This window comes from Cyrtonyx montezumae, unplaced genomic scaffold (genome assembly GCF_038088225.1).
Source record: "Cyrtonyx montezumae isolate F1298 unplaced genomic scaffold, pur_monq_1.0 scaffold_3, whole genome shotgun sequence".
Classification (NCBI taxonomy): Eukaryota; Metazoa; Chordata; class Aves; order Galliformes; family Odontophoridae; genus Cyrtonyx; species Cyrtonyx montezumae.
Window position 1 is genome coordinate 68,712,016 of NW_027072034.1, and position 24,547 is coordinate 68,736,562.

A 24,547-nucleotide genomic window follows, 5' to 3' on the forward strand; every position below is an offset into this window, starting at 1 on the left:
GTCAACCAGAACAGAATTTTTAGCAAATGCTCAGTTTAATTAAGAGGAAGAATTCTTCGATACCCATGACTGCAAAGCATCTGCTTTGTACTTTTATTCAGACAGCGATGAGACACTTGAACAGGCTGCCCAGAGAAGCTGTGGATGCCCCATCCCTGGGGGCATTCAAGGCTGGGTTGGATGGGGCCCTGAATTTATCTCATGAATATTGAGGTGTATTTCACTGAGCTCAGGATGATTAACTTTGTCCATGGGGCAGCAGTTCTAAATGTAATTCTTTAAGAAGAGAGTTCTTGTAATGTTGTCATCTCTCACATAAAAGCATAAAGCTTGGAAGATGAACAGATGTTCCAAAACTGACTCAAGATTGTAAGTCAATAAAGTGCACACAAATGGCCCATCAAATTTGTTAGTTATTGACTCAAGAAGGAATATTTGGAATGTACATTCGAGTACAGAAGTAATAACAAATAAGGAAGTAAGGCAAAGACAATATTTAGCTTACATTTGGAACACTAGTTTTAATTTCTCTCTCTTGAGAACTGACTAGGTTGGAGGTTACATGTAAGTGTAGGAACTGGTTATGATATGAGACACACAGAATGTTGAAACACGGGATAAGCATGCGAGCATTCACCAAAAAAGGGAAGCTGCACCAAAACAAGGAAGATAAAGCAAAATACGAAAGTACTGGTTGGCAGGAATAAAAATCTGTATATAGAATGAGATTCATGCTTCATAAAACAATTTCAAGAGGACGGAAGTTGAGCAGAGAGAGGAAGAAAAGACTTTACAGACGGTGCAAAAATGAGGAGTTAGTACCAAACCTTCTGAGCTCATTGGGATTGTTTTGCTCTGCTTTTTGAGACCTTCATCAAAGATCTCTATCTCTGAATTGAAGTCACTGGCAGCAAGGAGAGGCTGTTACTCCTGATAGGACTGACATTATGGGAGATGTACAGAATGAACTATATCAAGCATAAATAGGGCATTCTTACTCTTTCATACAGAAGACTGAAGAGATATCTGTTCCAACATTGTGTGCAATTCTTGGGGCCTGGATTCAGGGAGATTAAGCGAAAATGTAACAGAAAGACTGAGAAAGTAGGAAGCCTTGCTTATAGGGTCAATGAAAACCAAAATAAAAGCCGTGTTCAAATGTATAAAAGACAAGCACAGACAAAGGGGAAATTCTTCCTAGCTAAAGGATAAAACTTGTCAAAGGACAAACAGATAGATAACGTCAGTGCATATGATTTTATGCTGTAAATTAAAAACAACTTTTGAACCCTTTGAGCAGTGAGACAAGAGAAAATCTGTGCTGGGAATTTAACTGACTGCCATATGAATTCTGTTGCAGGACTGCAGAAGGTAGTGTTTGATGTACTCACCTAGAGCAGGAGAAGGTCTCTTTCCACCTGTTTCCCATTTCCTTGAGAGTCTGAACTCACAGCAGATAATTTCAGCTACATGCAGTGGAAATCAGTGTTTCATTTTTCAGTAATAAAGAACCTTTGTGTTTGCATTCCTTGAAGTTAAAATGTACCCATGTATACCTGTGTAGCCCTTAACAACTTTAACGTGTGAGTAGATCAATAAACCAAACAGTTTTAGTGAAACAAATTAACATATTTTCTTGGTATACAATGTTAGCATGTTCTGTCTTTTTTATACAGATTTTTGAAATCTGCAATGAATGTTTAAAACTTTAAAGCTTATTTTCAGTGGAATATATATTCTTTAAAAAGACCTTTTATTCAAATGTACACTTGGAGTGGATCTTATGCTCAACATATTGTTACTAGTGAAACTCCAGATCATTTGGGGTTTTCTAAATAATTATATATAGTCTAAATATTCTCTTCATTTCTCCCTGCTTATATGTTAATTGAAGAACACAGCTTCTGCATAATAGTGTCTTGTCCAGAGTTGTTAATCCTACACAGTATATTTGTGACTTCACTGGGATGTTGATTACTGTGATTATGAATTAATTTCTATATTGTAATGAATTTTATTCACAGGGAATTGTGATGACAACTACATTACTGCTGCACCGAATTTATATAGTGTTTTTTTTTTTTTCAACCTTCAATAGTATAATCTCATTCTTTAAAAAACAAATATATTTTCAATTCTGAGCATTAAACAGTAGATATGGGAGGAAAAGAACATGGGAATGTCTCCCTGATACAAAAGAATATCACTACTAAATATTTGGATTTACAAGAAGAAGGTCAAACATTTGTTATCACTGTATTCTCTTTGGGAAATTGAGAGAGTCTATATTACTTGTAAGGTAATTAACAATACAAAGAGATTTATTCAGTTTTACTCTAATTTTTCTTATATATATATATATATATATACTTTTTTTTTTTAAACAGACACTGTGGAAAATAACTTGTCACTTATGCTTAATGTTTTAGCATCTTATATTATACATATTTTGGTTTTCATAACGAGTCTGTAACAACAAAAATTGAGCAATAATCAATTCAAGTTTTTGAGTATTTAGACTGTACGACAAATAGTTTTCTGAAAAATGTACTAAAAATTATTTTTGAAACTCTGTTTTTAAAAGTCTTAAGACAACAGTGGAAACAGAAAATCATTTTCTCCCCACAGCAGCCTTAATACTCCAGAGTTAAGAATTTCTCCAGGTGTCACTTTTCTTTTGCAGCTTTATGCCTTTGTTTGCCCTGCATTTTTATTCTGTATTTACATGGCCTTTGTTGTTTAAGTGATGAAGTTAACAAGCACCTGACAGCTGTACAGCAGGTACTCCAACCTCCTTCGGTGCCCAGCAGACATTGCTTAGTGCACATCCATCAAACTGGCACCTGAAGAAACCTAGGAAGGATACTGAGTCTTAATGAAACTCTGACAACAGTCGAAGTGCCTTCAGAGATTTGTCCCTGCGTATAACATGGGAAAAGGTAACAGACTGGTTCCCTTTCTAATTTATCATTTGTCAGGGCTACAGGTATATGTATATAGTTTAATCGTGACTTTTTCATTTTCTGATATTCTGGATTTAATTGCCATACTGTGTTATGTCAAAACAAAAATAAATCATTATGTGGAAGCAGAAATATCTTTTTGTACAAATGATACAAGAAAGTGAGATTATTTTTTTTAGACGTGTATAGCTATTCATTTTCACACATTTTTTGTTTTCTAAGCATATAATTTCAGACTCCATTCTTTAAAAATGTCTTCTCAGGACACTATATTTTGTCAAGATACACATTATATGGCAAATCTTCTGACAGACTGAAAAACTGTCCATTCTGGACAAACAAGGATAATCTTGGCAAATTAAAAGTAAGCTGTCTGTAACATTATCTACCTTCTTCTATCTATCTTCTTCTATTAAGAATTTCTTAAGGATCTACTCATCACAATATTTTCTGAAGATTGAGAGTAGATGACTGTAGGATATAAAGAGACAAAAGTTTAAGAATGCTTTAAATGTCTATTTATTTACCTATGTAAAATTTATCTATGCTCTTTGATCCTCATTGAGTAATGTCTACGTGAGGCCCAAAATTAAAAAAAAAATTAAAAATAACAACAATCAAAAAGGAGAACCTTATATTTCTTATTTACACATATAAATAAACAGTATTTCAGAAATGCTGTTCTTGCTATCAATTCCTATGTCTTTTGAATATCTCATTCTCATTAGCTGGTCAGGTACCTGTCAGGTACCTAATATATAAGTGTGGCTCTATTTTAATATCAGGCGTCTTTCTATTTATCTATCTATTTATTTATTTATTTATTTATTTATTTATTTTAAATGATGCTGTACCTGTGAGAGAATAAAGGACAAAGGCAATGATCACATAAAACTTGGATGATCTTTTTCCAGAAATGAAAAGCATGACTAAATTTCACTGTCTCTTATTTCGTGTTTATAATGTCTGTGAATATTGAAATAAAAGGATACTGTGAGCTACAATAATGCTTTGCTATTGACATTAAGAAAAAGTAAATATACCCGTGTCTCATGCCTTCAAAGTATGTGACATTTACCTGTTTCAATAAGCCAGCCTGTGCTACAATTCCTTTCAAATCTTGGCATTTCCTCTGCTTTTCTTCTCACTGCTTCCTTTTCCATAACAATTTGTCCTAGGGATTTTCTCCTTATTATTCTAATCTCTACTTTTCCTATTCTTGTTCACATTTGTACACTGTTTCTCATTTTTCTCTTTCACATTCTGTCCTGTTTTCCTTTTCTTTTGCTGTTAAATATATTGTCCTCTGCTACCTCTTCATTTTCTGTTTATATTCCTTTTATTTCTCCAGTCTTATAATTTCTTTAGTTTCTCATTATTTAATATGCTCTTTCTTCAACTCTTTTGTTGAAGTAAACAAGTGTCATTTGTTAAATTTATACATACCGTGTAGTTTCCCATTTTCTATATGGAATTTCAATAAAGGTTTTCTTTTATTTCCCTTTTGTACTCTGCTTTCAAATCAGTCACTGCTAACACTGCAGATATCATGAGCAACAATGTCATCATAATTTGGGGAGGTAATCTCAGAATGTCTATTTCTTATGCATGGCTATGTGTGTCTTCATTGAAGATATGCACATGATTATATGGCTCTGTGGTGCTGTTCCATTACTATGGTAACACAGAACATCTACCATTTGTACGTGATGGGGAATCTGGGAAGTGGCCCCTTTTATCTGCTCAAAGTATCTATAATACCTATGTATGTATACTAGAATGATTTGAAGAAATATAATAGTAATGGCTCCACCATTTAGCCCGTGAAAGATATGGACTCTGAACAACATCTATCTGTGTTAACTATTTGTCTGTCTATCTTTCCATCTATCTATCTGTTAACAACCTAACCTTAAGCCAATGCCTAAAGCTTCTTACAATGGAAAGCTTCTCAAAAGGAGTCTTTCATAGGTGCTCAGGATATGCTACAGACTATAGGTACTGACTTTGTCAGACCAGTGTGTCTTAAGAAAGGTGGATGAAAAGTCAAACTATTCAGTACCACAGTACTCAAGAAAGCAAATTCAATATTCACAGAGACATAAAATAAAGCAATGATAATGAAAATGGAGGTACATACGGGACCTTTGATGACAGAATTAATGAATTTATTTATTGGCTTCTGTTGTATTGCAATCAGGTTAGTATAGAGAAACTACTGAAACTGTACAGATTTTTGAAAAAGCTTTGCCAGTGCAATTAATGTATTTATCATCAGATCCAAATTCTCTGTGCATTAGTTTTGCTGGCATTGTACAGATGGCAAAATAACATTTTTGTGCTCTGCAGCGTATTTCAGCTCAAACAGCAGTGCATGCAGGTGGCTAGAGTAGAATAGCATTTCCATTTCAGATGAACCAAATCCACACAAACATGTAGCTTCATGAAATACTTGTGCAATTTCTACAGCATCCGTGTGCTACCTGCACCAGCACATCATCCTGTCTGTCATTAGGTGTGTGCTGGATGACTTAGTAAGAGATAGCAATGTTGGCAAGGTAAGCATTACTTAAGCTCTGTGCTAAGTGTGCTAAGTGCATTTGTTTGAACACAAAAGCATTGATTTAAATAGAAAATGGTGATTCTACATATACCTACTAGTCAAAGGAAAGGAATTAATCTGAACATGTGTTATGAACTTAATCAAAAAAAGTGCCCGTGAGATGTGAGCTTCGTGGCTAGAATTTCAACACATATGGATGCATTATGTGATCCATCATATCTTCGGGGAAGGCTTCCGTAATTCTTTTGTCCACTGATGTGAGAAACTGGTATTTTTCATATACCCCAACAAACTGGACCTAACCTCTTGCTGAGATAAACTCAGTGAAGTCACTGGAATTTCATCGTGTTACTTGCAATCCTGCTGTTCCGGCCAGTAGTTTTTATGATTTAGTAACAAAGACAACATTAGAGAGGAAAACATCAGAGATGAACAGTTTCAATCTAGATGGTAGCAATCATAATCTTAACAGTTTCTATGTAAGCATAATGTTATTAATAACATACCGAACATACCAAATAATGGCCTAGTATGGCCTAGTATAGGTAGATCTGACCTTTTAAAAATCAAGAGAGACTTTGGTAAGAAATGTGAGGAGACAAGTATGAGGAGAAGTACATTTTCTATTGTGGACTGAATTATGCTGTGTTTTACCACCGAAGTATCAATTATAACATTCTTCACAAGATCAAACACAAAGAAATGCCTGACAAAAATAAAATTTGCAGAACAACCTATTTTCCATGCAAATTTGTTATTGTCTGCCATGTTTTCAAATAGCTCTGATATAAAATCAGTTGTACTGGAGATAAGGTTTTTGTTGTTGTTGTTGTTTGTTTTTGTATGTGTTTCTTAGTTTAATATTATCTTGGTTTACTTCTGTACATTATTCTGTACCACTGAATGCAAAGAAATGATTAATCAATGAATCATAAAGTAAGTAAATTAGACAGCGATATTCCAGCTTTTATGCCATGGGCACTGTTGCACACAAAGAGCAGGATGCTTCCTCCAGAAGGGATACAGAATTACATAAGCTCATCTCAATTCAGCCCCAGGTACCCACACTCCCCACTGGCAGCTCAGTATTTAATTTCTTGGAACATTTCTATTATTAATTTATCTAACAGAAACAACCATCCTAAAATTATTTAGCCTGCTCTCCTAATCACATTATTAACATCTCTAAAATCAATCAGATCTACATTGATTTCTGCTATGTGAGAATTCCACTCTGCCAGCAGACAGAATGAAGGAAATACACTTCTTTCAGGGCATGCATATGTTGTATAATTCTTCAAGGAATATATTTGAATTAAAAAACAAAAAGAAGACTGTAACTGGCTATAGTCTTGCGTAAGAAACCTTCTTATAAGCTTTGTATGATCACACTGTTGAAAAGCATACTCTGCTAAAATACTTGTTGCTGAAATCAGTAATAAAATGAGAAGGGATTTTTTAATGATAAGAAAACATGGATTAAGATCTCTGGGGATATATAACAGAATCTACAATAGCAGTCTCCCCTTAAGCCAGATAAGAAAGCCTATTAGGCAGATGGCATCACACAGGAAAAAAAAGTGATCAAGCTGTGAGAAAAAGAGCCAGATCCACTTAGTGTGATAATTAGAAAAGAAAGAGCCCCAAAGGAAGTGCAAAATAGTAAAATATAACAACACAGCTGGAAAAGAAAAAGTGGTGGAGATTGTATTTTGGATCCAGGAAAAGGTTAGATTAAGGCAGAAATAAGAAAGGCCTATGAAATTAGCAGGAAGAGTTTGGGCATAGATTGTGTTATGTGTTATGGGACTGCAGTTCCCTGAAAGTAGAACTGATCTGATTCTTGCGTGGTGCCAGTAGCAGTTCTGGAATTTGAACCTCATAATACCTGTTCAGTTTTTTCTTCCAGTCTATGCTGTGTAAAATCAAATTCTGTAAATTCTGTATTCATTATTACAGACATTGAGTACAATTCACTCAGGCATATGGATCCATACAGATATGACACTCCTTCAAATTTTTTTTTTTTGAGATTTAAAGCATAAGCAACTTGCTTCCTGCACATTTAATCAAGAAGGTAGCTCTTTACTAAATATAGTTTTACATAAAAAAAAAAAATAAATAAATGTCACCTTGTTAATTCAGCCTTTAGCATCACTAAGATTGATGTGAACATTAACCTTTTTTCACATTTACACTCCCAGATAATCCCAGCTTCAGCAATTAAAACAACTGAGTTACCTCACTGTCTCAAAATATGTATTTCTTTTATATATATATACATAAAAGTGCAGCAGAATGCATTTGCATATGTTTGCTTTTTGCATTTCTGTATTTTTGTTGGATGTTCATATGGGAAGAGTACTCTGTGAAAAATAGTTATTCCCTTTCCATATATTTTTAATTATTTATTTACCAGGATAAATATTTATTTTTTTCCAAGCAGAATGTCAGTCTGAACAGAAAAGTCTTTCTAGAGGTTATGTATGAAATATGATGGAAAAACTCTGTATTTGCATCCATATCTAAGTTAAAAATCTTCAGTTCTTTTTAAATCTCTGTAATATAAATATTAAATTTGAAAAGATAAGATTTATTTGCATTCACAAAGTCCTCTGAGTTCCAGACTGGAGATCTGGAAGAGAACCCATCACTTATAAGTTCATAAGTTCATAAGTTCATAAGGTTGGAAAGGACCTATAAGATCATCTAGTCCAACCATCCTCCTATCACTATCTCTACCCAACTACTAAATTAAGTCCTTTAGCACCTCATCTAAACGCTTCTTGAACAGCGCTAGGGATGGTGCCTCAACCACCTCCCTAGGCAGGCCATTCCAGTGCCTGACCACTCTTTCAGAAAAGAAATGCTTCCTCAGGTCTAATCTAAATCTTCCCCGGCGCAACTTGTGGCCATTCCCTCTCGTCCTGTCATTATTTATCAGGGAGAAGAGGCCCACCCCCTCCTCACCACAACCCCCCTTCAGGAAGTGGTAGAGTGCAATAAGGTCTCCTCTGAGCCTCCTCTTCTCCAGACTGAACAATCCCAGCTCCCTCAGCCGCTCCTCATAAGACTTGTGCTCCAGACCCCTCACCAGTTTTGTTGCCCTTCTCTGAACACGCTCCAGGGCCTCAATGTCCTTCTTGTAGTGAGGGGCCCAAAACTGAACACAGTACTCGAGGTGCGGCCGTACCAGAGCTGAGTACAGGGGGATGATCACCTCCCTGCTCCTGCTGGCTACACTATTTCTAATACAGGCCAGGATGCCGTTGGCCTTCTTGGCCACCTGGGCACACTGCCGGCTCATGTTGAGCCGAGTATCAACCAACACCCCCAGGTCCTTTTCCTCTCTACATTCTTCAAGCCATTCTGCCCCAAGCCTATAGCATTGCATGGGGTTATTGTGGCCAAAGTGCAGGACCCGGCATTTGGTCTTATTGAACCTCATCCCATTTTGCTCAGCCCAGCTGTTCAGCCTATCCAAATCCCTCTGAAGGGCCTCCCTACCCTCAGGCAGTTTGACACATCCTCCCAGCTTTGTGTCATCTGCAAACTTAGTGAGGGTGCACTCAATTCCCTCGTCTAGGTCATCAATAAAGATATTAAACAAGATGGGCCCCAAAACTGACCCTTGGGGGACACCACTCGTTACAGGACGCCAGCTGGACTTAACTCCATTAACCACTACCCTCTGGGCACGGCCCTCCAGCCAGTTCTCCACCCAGAGAAGAGTGAACCTGTCCACACCACGGGCTGCCAGTTTCCTTAGGAGAATACTGTGGGAGACCGTGTCAAAGGCCTTGCTGAAGTCCAGGTAGACTACATCAACAGCCTTTCCCTCATCTACCTGTCTGGTCACCCAGTCATAGAAGGAGATGAGGTTGGACAAGCACGACCTGCCCCTGGTGAACCCGTGCTGGCTGGGTCTGATCCCTTTATTGCCATGCACGTGTCGTGTGATCTCCCTCAATATCATCTGTTCCATAACTTTCCCTGATACCGAGGTCAGGCTGACAGGCCTGTAGTTCCCCGGGTCTTCCTTACGGCCTTTCTTGTAGATGGGAGTCACATCGGCAAGCCTCCAATCTTGTGGGACCTCTCCAGATAACCAGGAATGCTGATAGATGGCAGAAAGTAGCTCGGCAATCACCTCTGCTAGCTCCCTCAGCACCCTTGGGTGGATCCCATCTGGCCCCATGGACTCGTGGCAGTTCAGATGGAGGAGTAGTTCTCTGACCACCTCTGCTTGAATCACAGGGGGTGCATTATGCACCCCGTCCCGGACTTCCAGGTCAGGGCAAGTACCATGTGGACAACTGTCCTGTCTATTAAAGACAGATGTGAAGAAGGCATTGAGAACCTCAGCCTTTTCCTTATCATCTGTGGTTATATTGCCTGCCTCGTTGAGTAAAGGAGGGAAATTTTCCTTAGTTTTTCTCCTGCTGTTAATATATTTGTAAAAAGGGTTTCCTGTTCTCCTTTACAGCAGTAGACAGTGTAAGTTCTAGCTGGGCTTTAGCATTTCTAATTTTCTGCCTGCAGATCTTGGCCAGTTCTCTGTAGTCACCCCAAGTAGCCTGTCCCATCTTCCAGAGGACATAGACTCTCTTTTTCTCTCGGAGTCTCAACAAAAGATCCCGGTTCATCCACACTGGTCTTTTTCTCCTCCGGCTTGACTTACGGGACTCCGGGACTGCCTGCTCCTGTGCCTTTAAGATTTCCATCTTGAGGAGCATCCAGGCTTCCTGGACCCCTTTACCCTTCAGGAGCAAGTCCCAAGGGACCTTTGCAACAAGTGTTCTGAACAGGTCAAAGTCTGCCCTCCGGAAGTCCAAGGTAATAGTTTTGCTAGTCACCCTCTTGACGGCACCCAGAATAGCAAACTCCACCATTTCATGGTCACTCTGGCCAAGACAATCTCCAACCTTCACATCCCCTACTAGTCCTTCCCTGTTAGTGAAAAGTAGGTCAAGCAAGGCATCTCCCCTGGTAGGCTCTTGCACCAGCTGTGTCAGGAAGCAATCATCCACACATTCTAGAAATCTCAAGGACTGCTTCCTCTGCGCGGTATTGTATTTCCAGCATATATCAGGGAAGTTGAAGTCCCCCATGAGAACGAGTGCTGGCCATCGTGCAACATCTACGAGTTGTTTATAGAACATCTCATCTATTTCTTCATCCTGACTAGGTGGTCTATAACAGACCCCCACCACGATGTCACTCCTAAAGACTATCCCCCTGATCCTTATCCATAGACACTCTACTTTGTCATTTCCAACCACGATTCCAATCACTATTTCTAAATATATTACCGAGTCCCTGTTCTTGACCAAAAAACCTTAAGCTTAAACTTTAATTTTAGACTGAGTAGGGCTTTTCCATAATCACTTCATAGGATTTTTGAGGCTTTTGAGTCACTATAATCTCATTTATTTCAATGAAATAAAGAAACCCATATAATTTTAAAAAACATTATTCTGGTTTCACTAACCCATTCAAGTATTTTTGACTTTTGCTACCAAGACCAAAATGGAGATTTTCCAAAAAGCTGCTTAGGGAAGCATAGTACCAGCCATGCACAAATTCACAAACATAGCAAATACATTCAGTTATTCAAATCTTGAAAGCGCTGAGTTGCTAAAATATATACAGCATTACTGATCTTCAGAGCTGGAACAAAGCCCAGAAGAACTGGCATATGCTCCTTATACAGCAGACCATGGTAGAGGTTCTTGTCAGGCTAAGGGGAAGCAAAGGTTTCAATCCTTGTGAAAAAAAGAAAAAAAAAAAGTAAAAAAAAAAAAGAAAAAAACTGTCATTGTTAAAGTCTTCTTCACAATAATTATTTGAATGTTTATTGGGTCACAGTCAAGTAGATTTTCTTTGTTGACTACTAATTGCAGCAATTGCATGGGAAGCCTGAAATACATAAATAGTGAATGGAGTGATTCCACACTATTTATTTTATAATTATGTCCCACAATCATGAAATGACTACATCCTACTGGAATTGCTGGTTAACACTGTTTCTTTTAATAGCTTCAGAATAGGAAAATCAATGATATCTATGCACAGTTTATGAACAGATGTATGTAGGTGACTTTGTAATGTCTCCTGTTTATTTCCATGGAAACTACAGCAGATACAAAGAGCACAATAACACCATTCTCAACTACTAAACACTATTTTTCAACAGTCACCACAATTAGACAATTTATGCAGATAAACTGATTGAGATGCTCATTTCGTAATGTGACAGCTGTGTGATGTGACATTCTGTGACACATCCAGAATGCATCTTGCCTTTCACACTGCTGTCCCCACTGAAGAAATGTACCACCCACTGCCTCATTGTGCTCACATCCACTGTTTGGTCTCCATAAACATTTAGCATCAATGAATATCAGTAGGTGCCATTTGTTCCACATAGGGAAATTCAGTGACACACCTTTGCTTCATCAGAACTTCCATGTCAGATGCCATTTTGTCAGACTGCTACTCTGCTGCCATCTGTCACATGGTAACAAAAAGTAATGGAATATTGGTGGGACTGTTCAGTCTCTACTGCCATACCACCAACATCTGCCTCAGATGTCATGGGTCAAAGTCAGAAAATAGGAGGAATTAATTTCAAAGCAGCACTCATTCACTGCACTCACAGAAGGTAATGATTTAAAATGCACTTATCTAAAAATATGGTGAAATGGCAAAGGCTCTTACATGGCAATAAGATTATGTTAAGCCATAACTCAGATAAATAATTTTTGTCTTACTGGAGGTTAAAAAGGAACTTAATTTTTTTTTTTTTTTTGGGGGGGAAGATCACACTTAGCAAGAATAGCAACACACTAAGAATTAGGTAAGCCATTCCTTTACACAATTTATTGTCATTTTCAGGCCTTCTGTACTTACAGGAACAAGGATGAACAGGAAAACACATCCTTGGATTATTCCCTGTTTCACACTAGAGAAATCTGAACAAATTCCACTCAATTCTTGCATCATCTTTTTTTTTTTTTTTTAATTTAATTTAATTTAATGAATGTACAAAATCAGCCTTCAGCAGCATTTATTTGTATTGGAGCTACATGCTGTTTACAGCTGTACAGATACCCACACTTTTACCGAAGCTGAACAGGACTATAGGGGTGGTTTCTCTGAAGTTTATGACATCAGTTGACTGTGTCATTCCCTAGGAACATGGAGTACTTTATACCACAGAGAAATTATTTTTCAAGTTATCATTTTGTTATTTGCTTAATAATAACTAGTAAAAATAAAAACATATTAACAATATAGTAATAACAGTGGCCTTTACATCCCATTTTTTATGAGTGAAATAGGTAAGTCACTCACATCTGACTCACATATAGGCAATGTCTTTACAGTAGCATTTGATTTTACTTGATATTTACATCTAACATAAAAGTATGAAATTTGTGTCATTACCTTAAAACATACTTTGTTACATTTAATGGACCTAAGAGAGTTCTAAATCCCACAGAAAATATGAAGGGAACAACTAATTTATATGCAGTGAGAGCATGCCCATATTTACTCACATGGCACTTGAAGGGCATCGAACAGGAAGGGAGAACAGAGCCGAGGCTTTTTTAGCATCAGCTGAATATGGTGGTCGTGCCTCTCAAGTGATGCAACACCAATTAATGTTTTCATTACTTGTTGATATATTGTACTATAAGTGTAAGACTCTTCGTATAGCCAAGAATACATAAGACATTTGCCTGTTTAGACTCCTCTAATGGTAAAAGTTGAAGTATTTCAATCATATGAGGGTGATAATACTGCTCTGAGCTACAGAGAGGAAGACGGCTTCCCTCAGCTTCAACCAAAATGCAGTTTAAAGCTTTCTAATGGGCCCAGTATTCATTCACTAGCTAGTGTCTTCCAGAACAATGACATTCTCTTTGTCATATTTTTACTCTCCATATTCTCCATGATTCAGGTAGCCCACTGATCAGTTATTCTAGTTTTATTTTTCTCATTTTATGAAGCTTTCATGTTGTTTTATCCCTTTATTAACTAAATATTATTTTGGTTAATAATCTTGTTCATCAAAGTTGTCTTACTAAATTAAGATAGCGCTCACTAGGAATCACACTGCTGACATTTCCATTCATGTATTCACTGATGACAAACTCACATGTACACACCTCTGCTTGTTTGCTCTTCTTTTCATTTCCCACACTGTGTGAAAATCTTTGATAAAGACTCATCAAAGTCATCAGAACTCTCTGTCTGCATTAATTTGCTACTATCACCCATAGCCCTGAAGTCCATTTTACAAAATATCCCATAAAAGGATGTGTGAATGTCATAAATTGTTCCTGCCACACAAACAGCTCTTAGAGATTCTTTGAAACTGTGACCTAACATGTTCTGTGTATTTCTAAGATTAAATGTAGTGCCAGATCATCAACTGTTTTAAACTGATGAAAACTCTTTTGATATTTTTTTCCATAGTTTTCTGATCTTTATTCTATTATGTGCAATATTTCAGCAAGCAGTTTCTCTAGGCCATGTTTACAGCCATGTAAGAAATTAAATTAGGAAGAAATATATATATGTATATTTAATTTATATTTCTATAGTTTAACAAAGTAACCATAGTTCTATTTTATTTAGGATTGGCTTTGTTAACAGCTCCTGGCTCTTCCCTTTAAATAGAAGCAATTTAAAAATAAAAAAATAAAGACAACATGAAGTTTAACCTCTAACTCTGTCTACTAATATGAAATAATTACTTATGTTGTTTATTTATTTATTCTAAAGTGCAGATTTGATATCATGCATGCTTGTCAAGTATTTTTGTGGCTTTAATAGATTTTTCATTTAGCAGCTTCTAAAGAATATGCATGACCACAACAGAATAGGAACTCTACATTTTGCTGGCAATTTTTCATGATCTGTGCTGATCAAACTTTCTTTGTCATGTTCCAATTTGCTTTGTCAAATCACTAAATCTTTATTTATGTTCAAGCTGGAAATTCTCCCTGGTGGTTTGCTTCTACAAGGTGTTGATTTCCAACCTGTCAGCAATGTAAAACAGTTCACAGTACTTGGAATTTAAAAGAAATATTTGGTACCTTGCTGTGTTATTTTCCAAGTTAAGCCACAGTAAATATGTCATTTGTTTTTTCTATTTATCTCTCTCTATATATTTGTTAGAACAGCTTCCCTTTCTGCATTAAATTTAACTATCTTTTTCTCATGCTTATTTTTCTATATTCCACACCTCATAGTAAAGCTGAGTGCACTGCCAAAACATCACTGCAAGTAATTTGCTTATATCACTTAAAATGAGTGAGAATTAAATCTATAAAACAATCATAAATGTAGGCTGTTTTATATACTGTGTCTGTGTCTGTCTATCAATTCTTTGCCATGTTTATCCATACAGAGACAAATGAACTAGATGCTTCAAATTTTCATGCAGAGGCAAAATATAATTATGTTTTTTTGGGATTAGCAACCCAAATAGTAAAACCTATAATTTATTTGGGATTGTATCAACTTCTGGTTAGAACAGGATAAATAAAGATCAAGTCCCTGGCACTCAGAGAGATAATATAAATGCCAAAGTGCTCTGAGATCAGAATCAAGTCTCTTCATCTCCTGGATTCTTTGTCTACTATTATAGAATCAATATGTGGGATTACATGTTCATATTATTGGACATCTGGAAGAAAATTAGGCTGAATAACGTTTTTCTAATTCTAGAGCAATTAACAAACAAAAAAACTGCCAGCATCTTATGGGCTACTCCCAGGAGAACTGCTTGGCCTAGACACATACAGTCTCCTCTTTCTGCTTCCCAAAGACTTGCTGCAGAGATAGAAAAAAGCTGACATGAAGATTCCTGTAGTAGATTGACACTATGAATGATATGCCTTTGAGAAATTCTCTGACTGCACTTTTAGCATTTCTGAGGGTTTCCTTTATCCTTAATCCACTATTCATATTTCTGCGGGCAACATTCAATAGCAGCTTTTAAGTTCAACTCTTCTAAGACTCCATACATGAGTGCAAAAGAAAAGTTATGTTTTCAGTCATATTTCTCTAACTACCAAGAATAGATTACATATTTTTATATTAATGTTGCCTTCTGTTGCATCTAATGGAAACTTTTTTGTTTGTTTGTTTTTGGTCTAACCAACTCCAAGAGTAATTGAATTTTATTTGATGAGTGTTATAGTAAAATAAAAAAGGAATACAAATGCAAAGATACTCATAATTGCATTTGGACACTAATTCCACTGCTTAGGGAAGGCTACAGCTACAGATTTTGTTCAGTGAAGCAACTTTTCCTCTGTCCCCTGCTGTTTATGAATTGGTGGTAGGATTATGTATCACAGCTCAATTTTAGAAATGTCTTCATCTGAGTGTTGAATTCAGTTCTATGAATAAAACCATTAAGGATAATAGATACATAATATTCCTTTCTTGATAGCAGTTGAAAAGTAAAGTGTTCTGGTACAGTAAGTGAAGCTGTTGTAGCTAAAGAAGCTATATTAACAATTAACAAAACATTAACAATTGATGTGAAAGCCAATTATTGTTTTGTTTTGAAGTTCTCACAATAAAATCTGTCAAATGCCTTACATTCACATTTTCTTGTTAAAAAAGTTGAGTCATAAAGTCTAAAATTTCAGTGAATGGCACTCTTATCCAAAATAATGTATACATATTAAAACACTCTTCATCTATTTCTACTTGTTTTATTATGAAAAAATGATTCCTTCCAATAGGTAACAAGGGTGTCTGACACTTGAAAAGCAAATTAATTTCACACATTGTTCACAGTGCATAGAAAAGACGAAAGAAGGGAAAGGAAGAAAGATGCACTCCAACTTTTTCACTCCCACCCAAAACTTTCATCACTAGAATTTTCTGCCACAGATATTGCCCACACATAATGTGAAAAAATTCCACAACATATTATTCTAGCTTTATGGTTGCACAAATCTTGAAATTTTCACTGATTATAACTCTATGGAAATTCATTAATGTAATCCTGAAGTGATGAACTAAGGGATTAGGCCATTTATTTTTAATAAAACTCATAATATCACTCGAGTACCTCTCAATATTGAAATCTCACTTTCAAATATAAAATAAGATTTTTAAAACCTATGAAAACATCCACTGCCATTGGATTGGTTACCCGAATTTACTGGTTTTAATCAAGTTAGCTAGAATTGTCTGTGTTATATGCTGTGACACTAACACTGGGCAGTACAGTGAGGCTTGCCCAGGTTTGCTATTGGAAATGTGAGACTCTGAAATCAGTGTGCCTGGGCATTCATGTTGGAGTACAGGATGCCCATCTAGGTGAGCAGTAGCTTTCTAATTTTATACCTGCTTCTGGATCCTGAGAGGAATCATATCTCTTCAGGACTGATGGCTCAGATAGTTGTTGCAGCGGAGCATTTACAGCCTCCCCTTCCACTGCTGCTTAGAGATGAATACGATATTTTGTCAAGTGAATAGGAGCTGCTTCCTAACTCAGACAGCTTCAAGGTCATGTGATCAGTTTGTAATTCAGGACTACAAAATTGCTTCTTCAGTGTGTGAATCTTGGTATGTTTCAAGGAGAAATAAATTCTCTGTTTCTCCTCCTAAGACTAATTGCCTGGCAGCAGAATAAGAGAAAAGAGAAGGACCTTTCAGCAGTGCTGTCCTTGAAAATGTCGACCATTTAACTCATAAATAGATATGGTGTTATTTTTAGTCAACGAGCCTAAAGTAACAAAAGTGTGATGCATACAAAATAGTATCTGTTTGAATTTGTCCAAGTTATCTTGGACCAACAGTTTGATTTACTATGTGTGTTTTACCTTTTTCTTCTAATAGTACTAAGGAAAACAACTTTGGATCAATTCACTTGGAAACCATTAACTCAACCAAGGTGAAATGTATAAAGTGCTCAGTATTGCACATCTCTTCGGATTCTTTCCATCTGTTGGTGCATTTTGCCCTTCATGCAACTTCTATTAGTTCTGTTTTTATTTTTCCAGTGTCTTCCTACAAATGTAAGTTGTTAGCAAGTGGGAGAAAGGCCACAAAAATTATGTCAAAATACAAAACCAGTGTTCTGAAAATCAAGAATACAATTTCAGAAGACTTATTTATACTGTTTCTTCACATCTTTGAGAATAATGAATGCTTCAGTATTTTGTATTTTAAATTCTTGCATATTTATTAATAGCAGACTCTGATTAGGCTTTCCAATTATTACATTGACACTATCTGCAGAAATGTGAATGAATGATGTCTTGCAAATACTATTTTATTTCTTCTGTTCTTAGTATAGCCTATTTTCTTGTCTTGCTGAAGATCCTACACTGTGGCATGGCTTATGACAAAGAAGGGCCATTAACTGCCTATAATGCAGGCAGAAAAACTTAGAAGATATGAAAGACCATTGTCAACCAGTACATTACTGGGGAAAAAAACAACAACAAAAACCTTTTACATCAGTAGCACTTGCATGCAGCCCTTCTTATTTTATTTTGGCTGCATTTCCTAATGCCCAGTTAGGTAATGTCAAAGTTAACAGATTTACTTATTTCTGTAATGCATACCTTTTCAGATGTTTTTTTTTCTGAACACTCCATATGCCACAGATTACTTTCCTATGAAAACTATTATTTAACTTTTATTTAACTATTTTATTAAACTATTACTTTTCATGTCTGTATGAACATAATATTATGCAATGGATTATGTCACATATGGAAGCCTAAAATTTAAATTATTTATGTGAACACAAAGCTGAAGAATCAGTCCTATTTTGCTTGAGAAGGGAAAGAGCTATATGTGAAATTATGTCTAGTACTGTATTTGTTCAAATTTTGTACAAGGTCTGCTCAAGAAAATGGAATATCACATTGCATATCTTGATTTCCAACATGTAAAATGGAGGAAAAAAATACTGTTAAAAATAATTACGCTTCCAGGACACTAAAATGAAATTAGTTTAGGAAAATAGATTATGTTTGAGATCTGCAACTCTCAATTGATATTTTAGATAGTCTGTTACGTGACTGCATATATCCACTGTGTAAAACTAGGAACCCAAATTGTCAGTGAACACATGGTTCCCTTAATCTCTTGAGTGTGGAAAATGTGGGCTGAGGGATCAAGCCACAAATATCCAGTTTGGACAATCCTTTTATTTTCACTCTTAAAATGTAAATTTGGCCAAAACAAAACAAAACAAAACAAAAAACAAAAACAAACAAACAAAAAAACAGCTTTTCAAACAATGGTAAAGCCTACAATGATTCCCTTTGTGGCAAATCACTATGAAAATTCAGCATGCCAGAAACAACATGAAAATGCAATTACAAAAAAAAACTTCAATTATTCTGCTGAAAATACATTATTTTCATGATCATTTTTTTTCCTATCAGTTTAATACTTAGCTTAATGAGAAACACAAGGTTTGGTTTTTAAAATATCACTAAAGATAATAATAAAGAAACCTAACAGGCATACATTTTCTGCAGATGAGGTTTTCCTTTGTCTTTTATTGTAACAGCCATTCCACTGTAGTGGTCAAAACATGATCCTGGCTGATCCTTCAATCACATATGAAGGCAAATCATCTCTCATACAATTAGGCATGTACTTATGATGAAAGTATCAAAGTATAGCATTGTTTCTGGACAGAATGTAAAGAGAAATTTGTTATTTTGCACACTTATGCATGAATAAAAGGCCACAATTCATACCAGATCTCCTTTTTTTGAAAACAGGAAGGTTCCTCTTTTGTTTCCAAGTTCATCATGGCCTCTTCTTAGTGCAAAGGAAAAAATGAAAGATCATACAAGACTTTATAAGTCCACTAGTTTAATATAATTATGCATAATTTGAGGCTTGAAAGTTGAACGGTCTACAAATAATTGTGTATTCAGTGCAATGTGAATCAATACTGATTATAAATTAAAATATTGCATTTGGTTTCACACAACAGAAACATCTTCATTATTATCTCACCAAAGAGTAATTATCAGATATAGCAAAAAATTAGATTACTAAGGGACAAGATGAGGTGAGGGATATTGTTTTGACACATCTGTCAATCATGGATTTTGGAAAAAATAAAGGTGAAAAAGCCCACAGACACTGATATATTTGGTACAGACCTTTTTAAAATTATCTATTTATTTACTTGATGTTTGTTGGGGCAATAGTACAGAAAACTTCTCTTGTACAAAAAGTCCTCTTTATGAAACACAAAGTACAGTCTTTTTTTATATAGAAACAAGCAATTTACTGGAAATCTCATTCTGAATATTCAAACAAAATATGCAACATGATTTAACATTACTGTTCGCAATTGATGCAAATGTCTTAAAATTCACATAGCTACAAATGCAGTTTGAAATATAATACTCAGACTTTCAAATTAACAGGCATAATTATTTTGGAAGTTGTAGTCTGCAATTTGGGATGTTCTTTTATCTACACAGTAATCAATGGAACTACTTGTTGAGTAATGTGTTCAAATGATAAAATGCAAAATGTTTCAAAGACTGTTATCAGATTGGTCATCCAGAATATGTTTGGAGGGAGGGTGTAACAATGGCAATTGCTCAATTTTCCCTTCCTACTCACAGTTTACCTCAGTACATACTACTTAGATGCAATGAGGTTTTGTGTTGTTATTTCTGTTCTTTCTTGTGTCTCCATGCAGTAATGCATCTCTGTACCTGACATTCCTCTTGGACTCCACTTACTTGAAAATCCCACATTTCAAGCAAACACTAAAATTCAGCTAGAGTAAACAAACACTTGTTTTGTTAGTCTTTAGAAAATGTAAATTTTAGTAAATACCTAGAAAAGGACATTTTGAACTTAGTCATTTACTTCAGCAGAATATACTCCGTACAGAGTAGTATTTCCTAACGTTATGCGGGAAGCCAAGAGGCTGGAAAAATTAATTCCACTGCTTCTGCAGTGCTGTGGAAAAGTGCTTTACATTTTTTTATATTAAATTATTCCCAAGGCAGTAACTAAACGTATTACTTGTTCAAAATATGAAAAAATGTTTCCTGTGCCTCATGCACAGATTGCTAAGATTGACTTATGTATACATGAAATTCTTCATTTTTATATTACTAGCTATCTGTATTTTATGCACACTCAGTGTTTCCTTAAGTTTCTTCAAAATATATATGAAATATTGATACACAGAATGGGAGAGTTTAGTTTGTAACTATAAATTAAAAGTTGGCATTCATTATTTAGTAGTTAAACTCTGGCTTTCAGTTGTTATGCTCTGCGTTGTTCCCATTATTCTTTTCCTAATGAAAATAATAATACAGGATCACTAGATCAATAATTTACTCCTCAATATTTAAAAAGAAGTTTAAGTATAATGGTAGTTTAAACACAGGAAAAAAAAATTCCAAAGAAGAAATCTATTAAAATTTTATCTTGTCTAACTTTTGACTGGAGAGGATACTCACAATAAAAATGGCAAAATAAACGTAATATGTAGCTGCATAATTAAGTACACATGAATGAAGAACGTAAGCAAACTACTTTGTTAAGTATGATCCTATTCTGCTATTCTTGTTCATGTCATGTATCTTCAGAGCAATTCTTCCAAAGGCTGTAGAAGTATTTATAGATGAAGACTGTTCTTTATGTACTGCATAAATTGCATAAATTATTGCAGCTCCAGTGAAGACAACAAAATTGCAAGGAGTACACTGGCCTATCTAAAACATACTAAGGCCTTTTTAGAGTAAATGAACTAATTTTTAGTTCAGAAGTAAAAGAAGCTGAACCTAGGAAAAGAATATTTTCTTTAAAAAGAGAAGTTGAGATATTTACAATGCAACATCTACATCTAAGTTAGTCATGTCAGTCTCTCCTTATACTCAAGTGAGAAACAAAAATTTTTAAACATCCTTCTCCTTATTCTAGTAAAAGGCATAAAAATGAGACCTTAAAGTACCAATTTTTATCTCCTGAGAAAAACGTATGTCTAAAGTAGGGAATCTTAACCCCCTTGTTTTGATGGATCTCATCCTAACTGTTAAAATTTCCAATGAAGAAGAAAACAATCAAAAATAATTAAAGAAGTATTGAAGACCTGAATAAAGGAGGCTGTACGTGCAGCTTCTTTTGTCTGTGCGATAAGTCAAGTACTGAATGTAAATGCTGCAGAAATAAAAGGGAAATTGCTACAAGAGCACTTGGTCAACAGATATCTCAAAATCTTTCTTTTTCTCCCTTCTTCCCGTGAAAACAAACAATGAGGAAAATGATCAAAACTTAATAGAAAATAATTTAAACACCGATTGGAAATTTCTATAAGATTTTGCAATAAAAGGAGGAGTTTTTTTTTTGTTTTGTTTTTTAGGTAATCTGTTACTATTGTCTGTATCAGCTACTCATTAAGCTGTCATAACTCTACTGAAGTGAGTGGATCTCCAAAAGATTCCAGAAGTTTCCACAGTCTGTCTTTGCATTTAGTTACAAGACAAGGCAGAAGAAGAAGGAGGTTTTTTGACTTCTGACTCTCATTCCTGCCTAAAATAATTAATTTCTCAGGCACAGGATTGTTGCTTTCCTTTTTTTTTTTTCATTAAATACCTTTCATATATTTAATTAACTATTCATAAGGTTTCTTGTTTTTCATTCTGTGATCATATTGATATACTGTTAAGAGAATGTCCTGATACCAACACAAAGGTCAAGAGTTATCATTCCTGCTACAATGCCAGCACATTCACTAAGACACTACTGTTGGTATACTCCCAAAGATGAAAAAAAGAGGAAAAAAAAAGCCTTTCGGAGATGAGGGGAGGGAAACAAAGGTTAATGGCACCTGTTCTTCTAGAAACTGATGAGAAAGCTCAGAGGACAACCGCAGACACTGCAGAATGTTCTTGGAGAGGAATCACATTGTGTCAGATCACTTAAATGTCTCCTTCAGTTGATACTAACACCATACTATGGTCAACTATATAATAAAAATCCCATCAGGAACAGCAGGGTTACTCATGCACGACTGACTAATTCCTCCAGTGTCAAAAGATAGAGTTTAAAATACCCTGTGGCACAAAAGGTTAGTTCTGCTGTCAGATCATCAGTGGAAAGGAGTGCATCTTGTCTTTCTTGGGTCAGTATGATGCTGCACCTGATTACTTCTATAAATCATAAACTGCAGATGTGTTATTATGTCAGTGATAAATGGTATAATGATCTGTCCATTTTCAACAGGCTGTTTGCTAACTCTGTCCTCTTCACAAAAATGTGAAGAAATACTAATATCAGACATTTGTTGAAGTAGTATCCTACCATGTCATTAACAAACTTACCACTGAATTAGTTGTTATATCATGAAACTATAACAAAACAAACTCTCAAGATTTCTACCTACACATGTGTAACAGTATTGAGTCACCATCAAGACTGTGGTACACAAAGCTGGAAAGCACTTCAGAGAAATGACTGTTAGGCTTTTTTATACTTAAGATGTATCATAAAAGTAAGCATAAATTAACGGGTTTTTATGATTTGAAAGAAGATGATTGTAGTGATTCGTCTCTCAATTATGCCTTTATGACCACAGCAAGTGACAGTGTGATTCACATCTACAGCTATTACAGTGCCTTTGTCATAACATAAAGCCTTTATCTCATACTAGATGGACTTCATAAAATGATAGTTCCCACCTTTGGGATTTATTAACCAAATAAATTGTCCTTCACAGTCTAACAAAGGTCAACTTCAGAATGTTCATTTTCCCTACCAGGAATTACCAGAAAATACTAGTATTGGAAATGCCTCATACCTTAAGCTTCAAAATAACAATGCTGGGACTTTCTAGCTCCAGAGCAGATGAATCTAAATTCTATACAGTTGACTCTAGAAACATACTGAGCATCTGCCATCTCATTTAATGTACCTGAAGTGTTCTATTTTTAACAATGCACTTAATTTAATCAGTGTAGTTGACATTTTGGCTATGAGGAGAGAAAAGATCGTCATTACCTTATTTACTTTAGTTGCACCATTTTTCCAGTGTGAATGCAGTTGCTGGGCAGAAAAAATCCAGGGAAAAACTGTCAAACCTTGTTATTATTTTGGGTCTGGTCAGAAATTTGCTGTTTGACACATCATTTGGAAATAATGAAGAAGGCAGTGCACTCTAGTGAGATAACAACAGCAACCTCCCAATAATTGAATTGCAACACATAATATGCCACCATGTGACCTTGGGATATGAGAACATCTGTATAAAGAAAATGAAAAGGAATAAAAAAAATGTTTCTAACAAAGGATAAAGGAAAATATTTATCCATCAAAGTACTCAAAGCAGAGCTGTACAGTTGTTAATAAATTCAGATGAATATTCCAGACCTTGGGAATCCTCAGAGATGTGAAAGCCTTGCTCATTAGAGCTGCTGTGCTTGATAAATATACAAGGAAAGGAACTGTCATCTCTTCTGAACTAAAAAAAAAAAAAAAAAAAGCAAAACTTCATGATTTCCTAATCTATTTCTAATTTCTTCTTTAAACTATTTATTCCTAAGATGAGTTGTCTTGCTTAATTCAAAGTAGCACTGACAAGTCCATTATTCCTTTGAAGGTAACTGAAATATATCTCAAACTCCTGCTCAGTCTTTCTCAGCCCACTCCAATTGTAGCCTCTTTTCTTTCATTCCATATATAGTAACATGAGTACGCAGAACAGAGCTAAGTGTTCATCAGAAAGAAGAAGAAAAAGTAACAGTCACAGGTATTTTCTTCATTTTGCCACATCTTTCAACAGACCTTTTAGAACAGCCATGTACTCATAATTTGACAGACACTAAATTTAGGTCTTTTTATTGCTTCATACAAAGGTGCTTACCTTGAATTCAAGTCAGAAAATAAGCACATTTTTCTTCTGTACTAAGAAAAAACTTGAAGCTTCAGTGATTTAACTACAGCTAGGTTGATGCAAAACTGATGTCCATGTTGTAAGAAAAGTGGA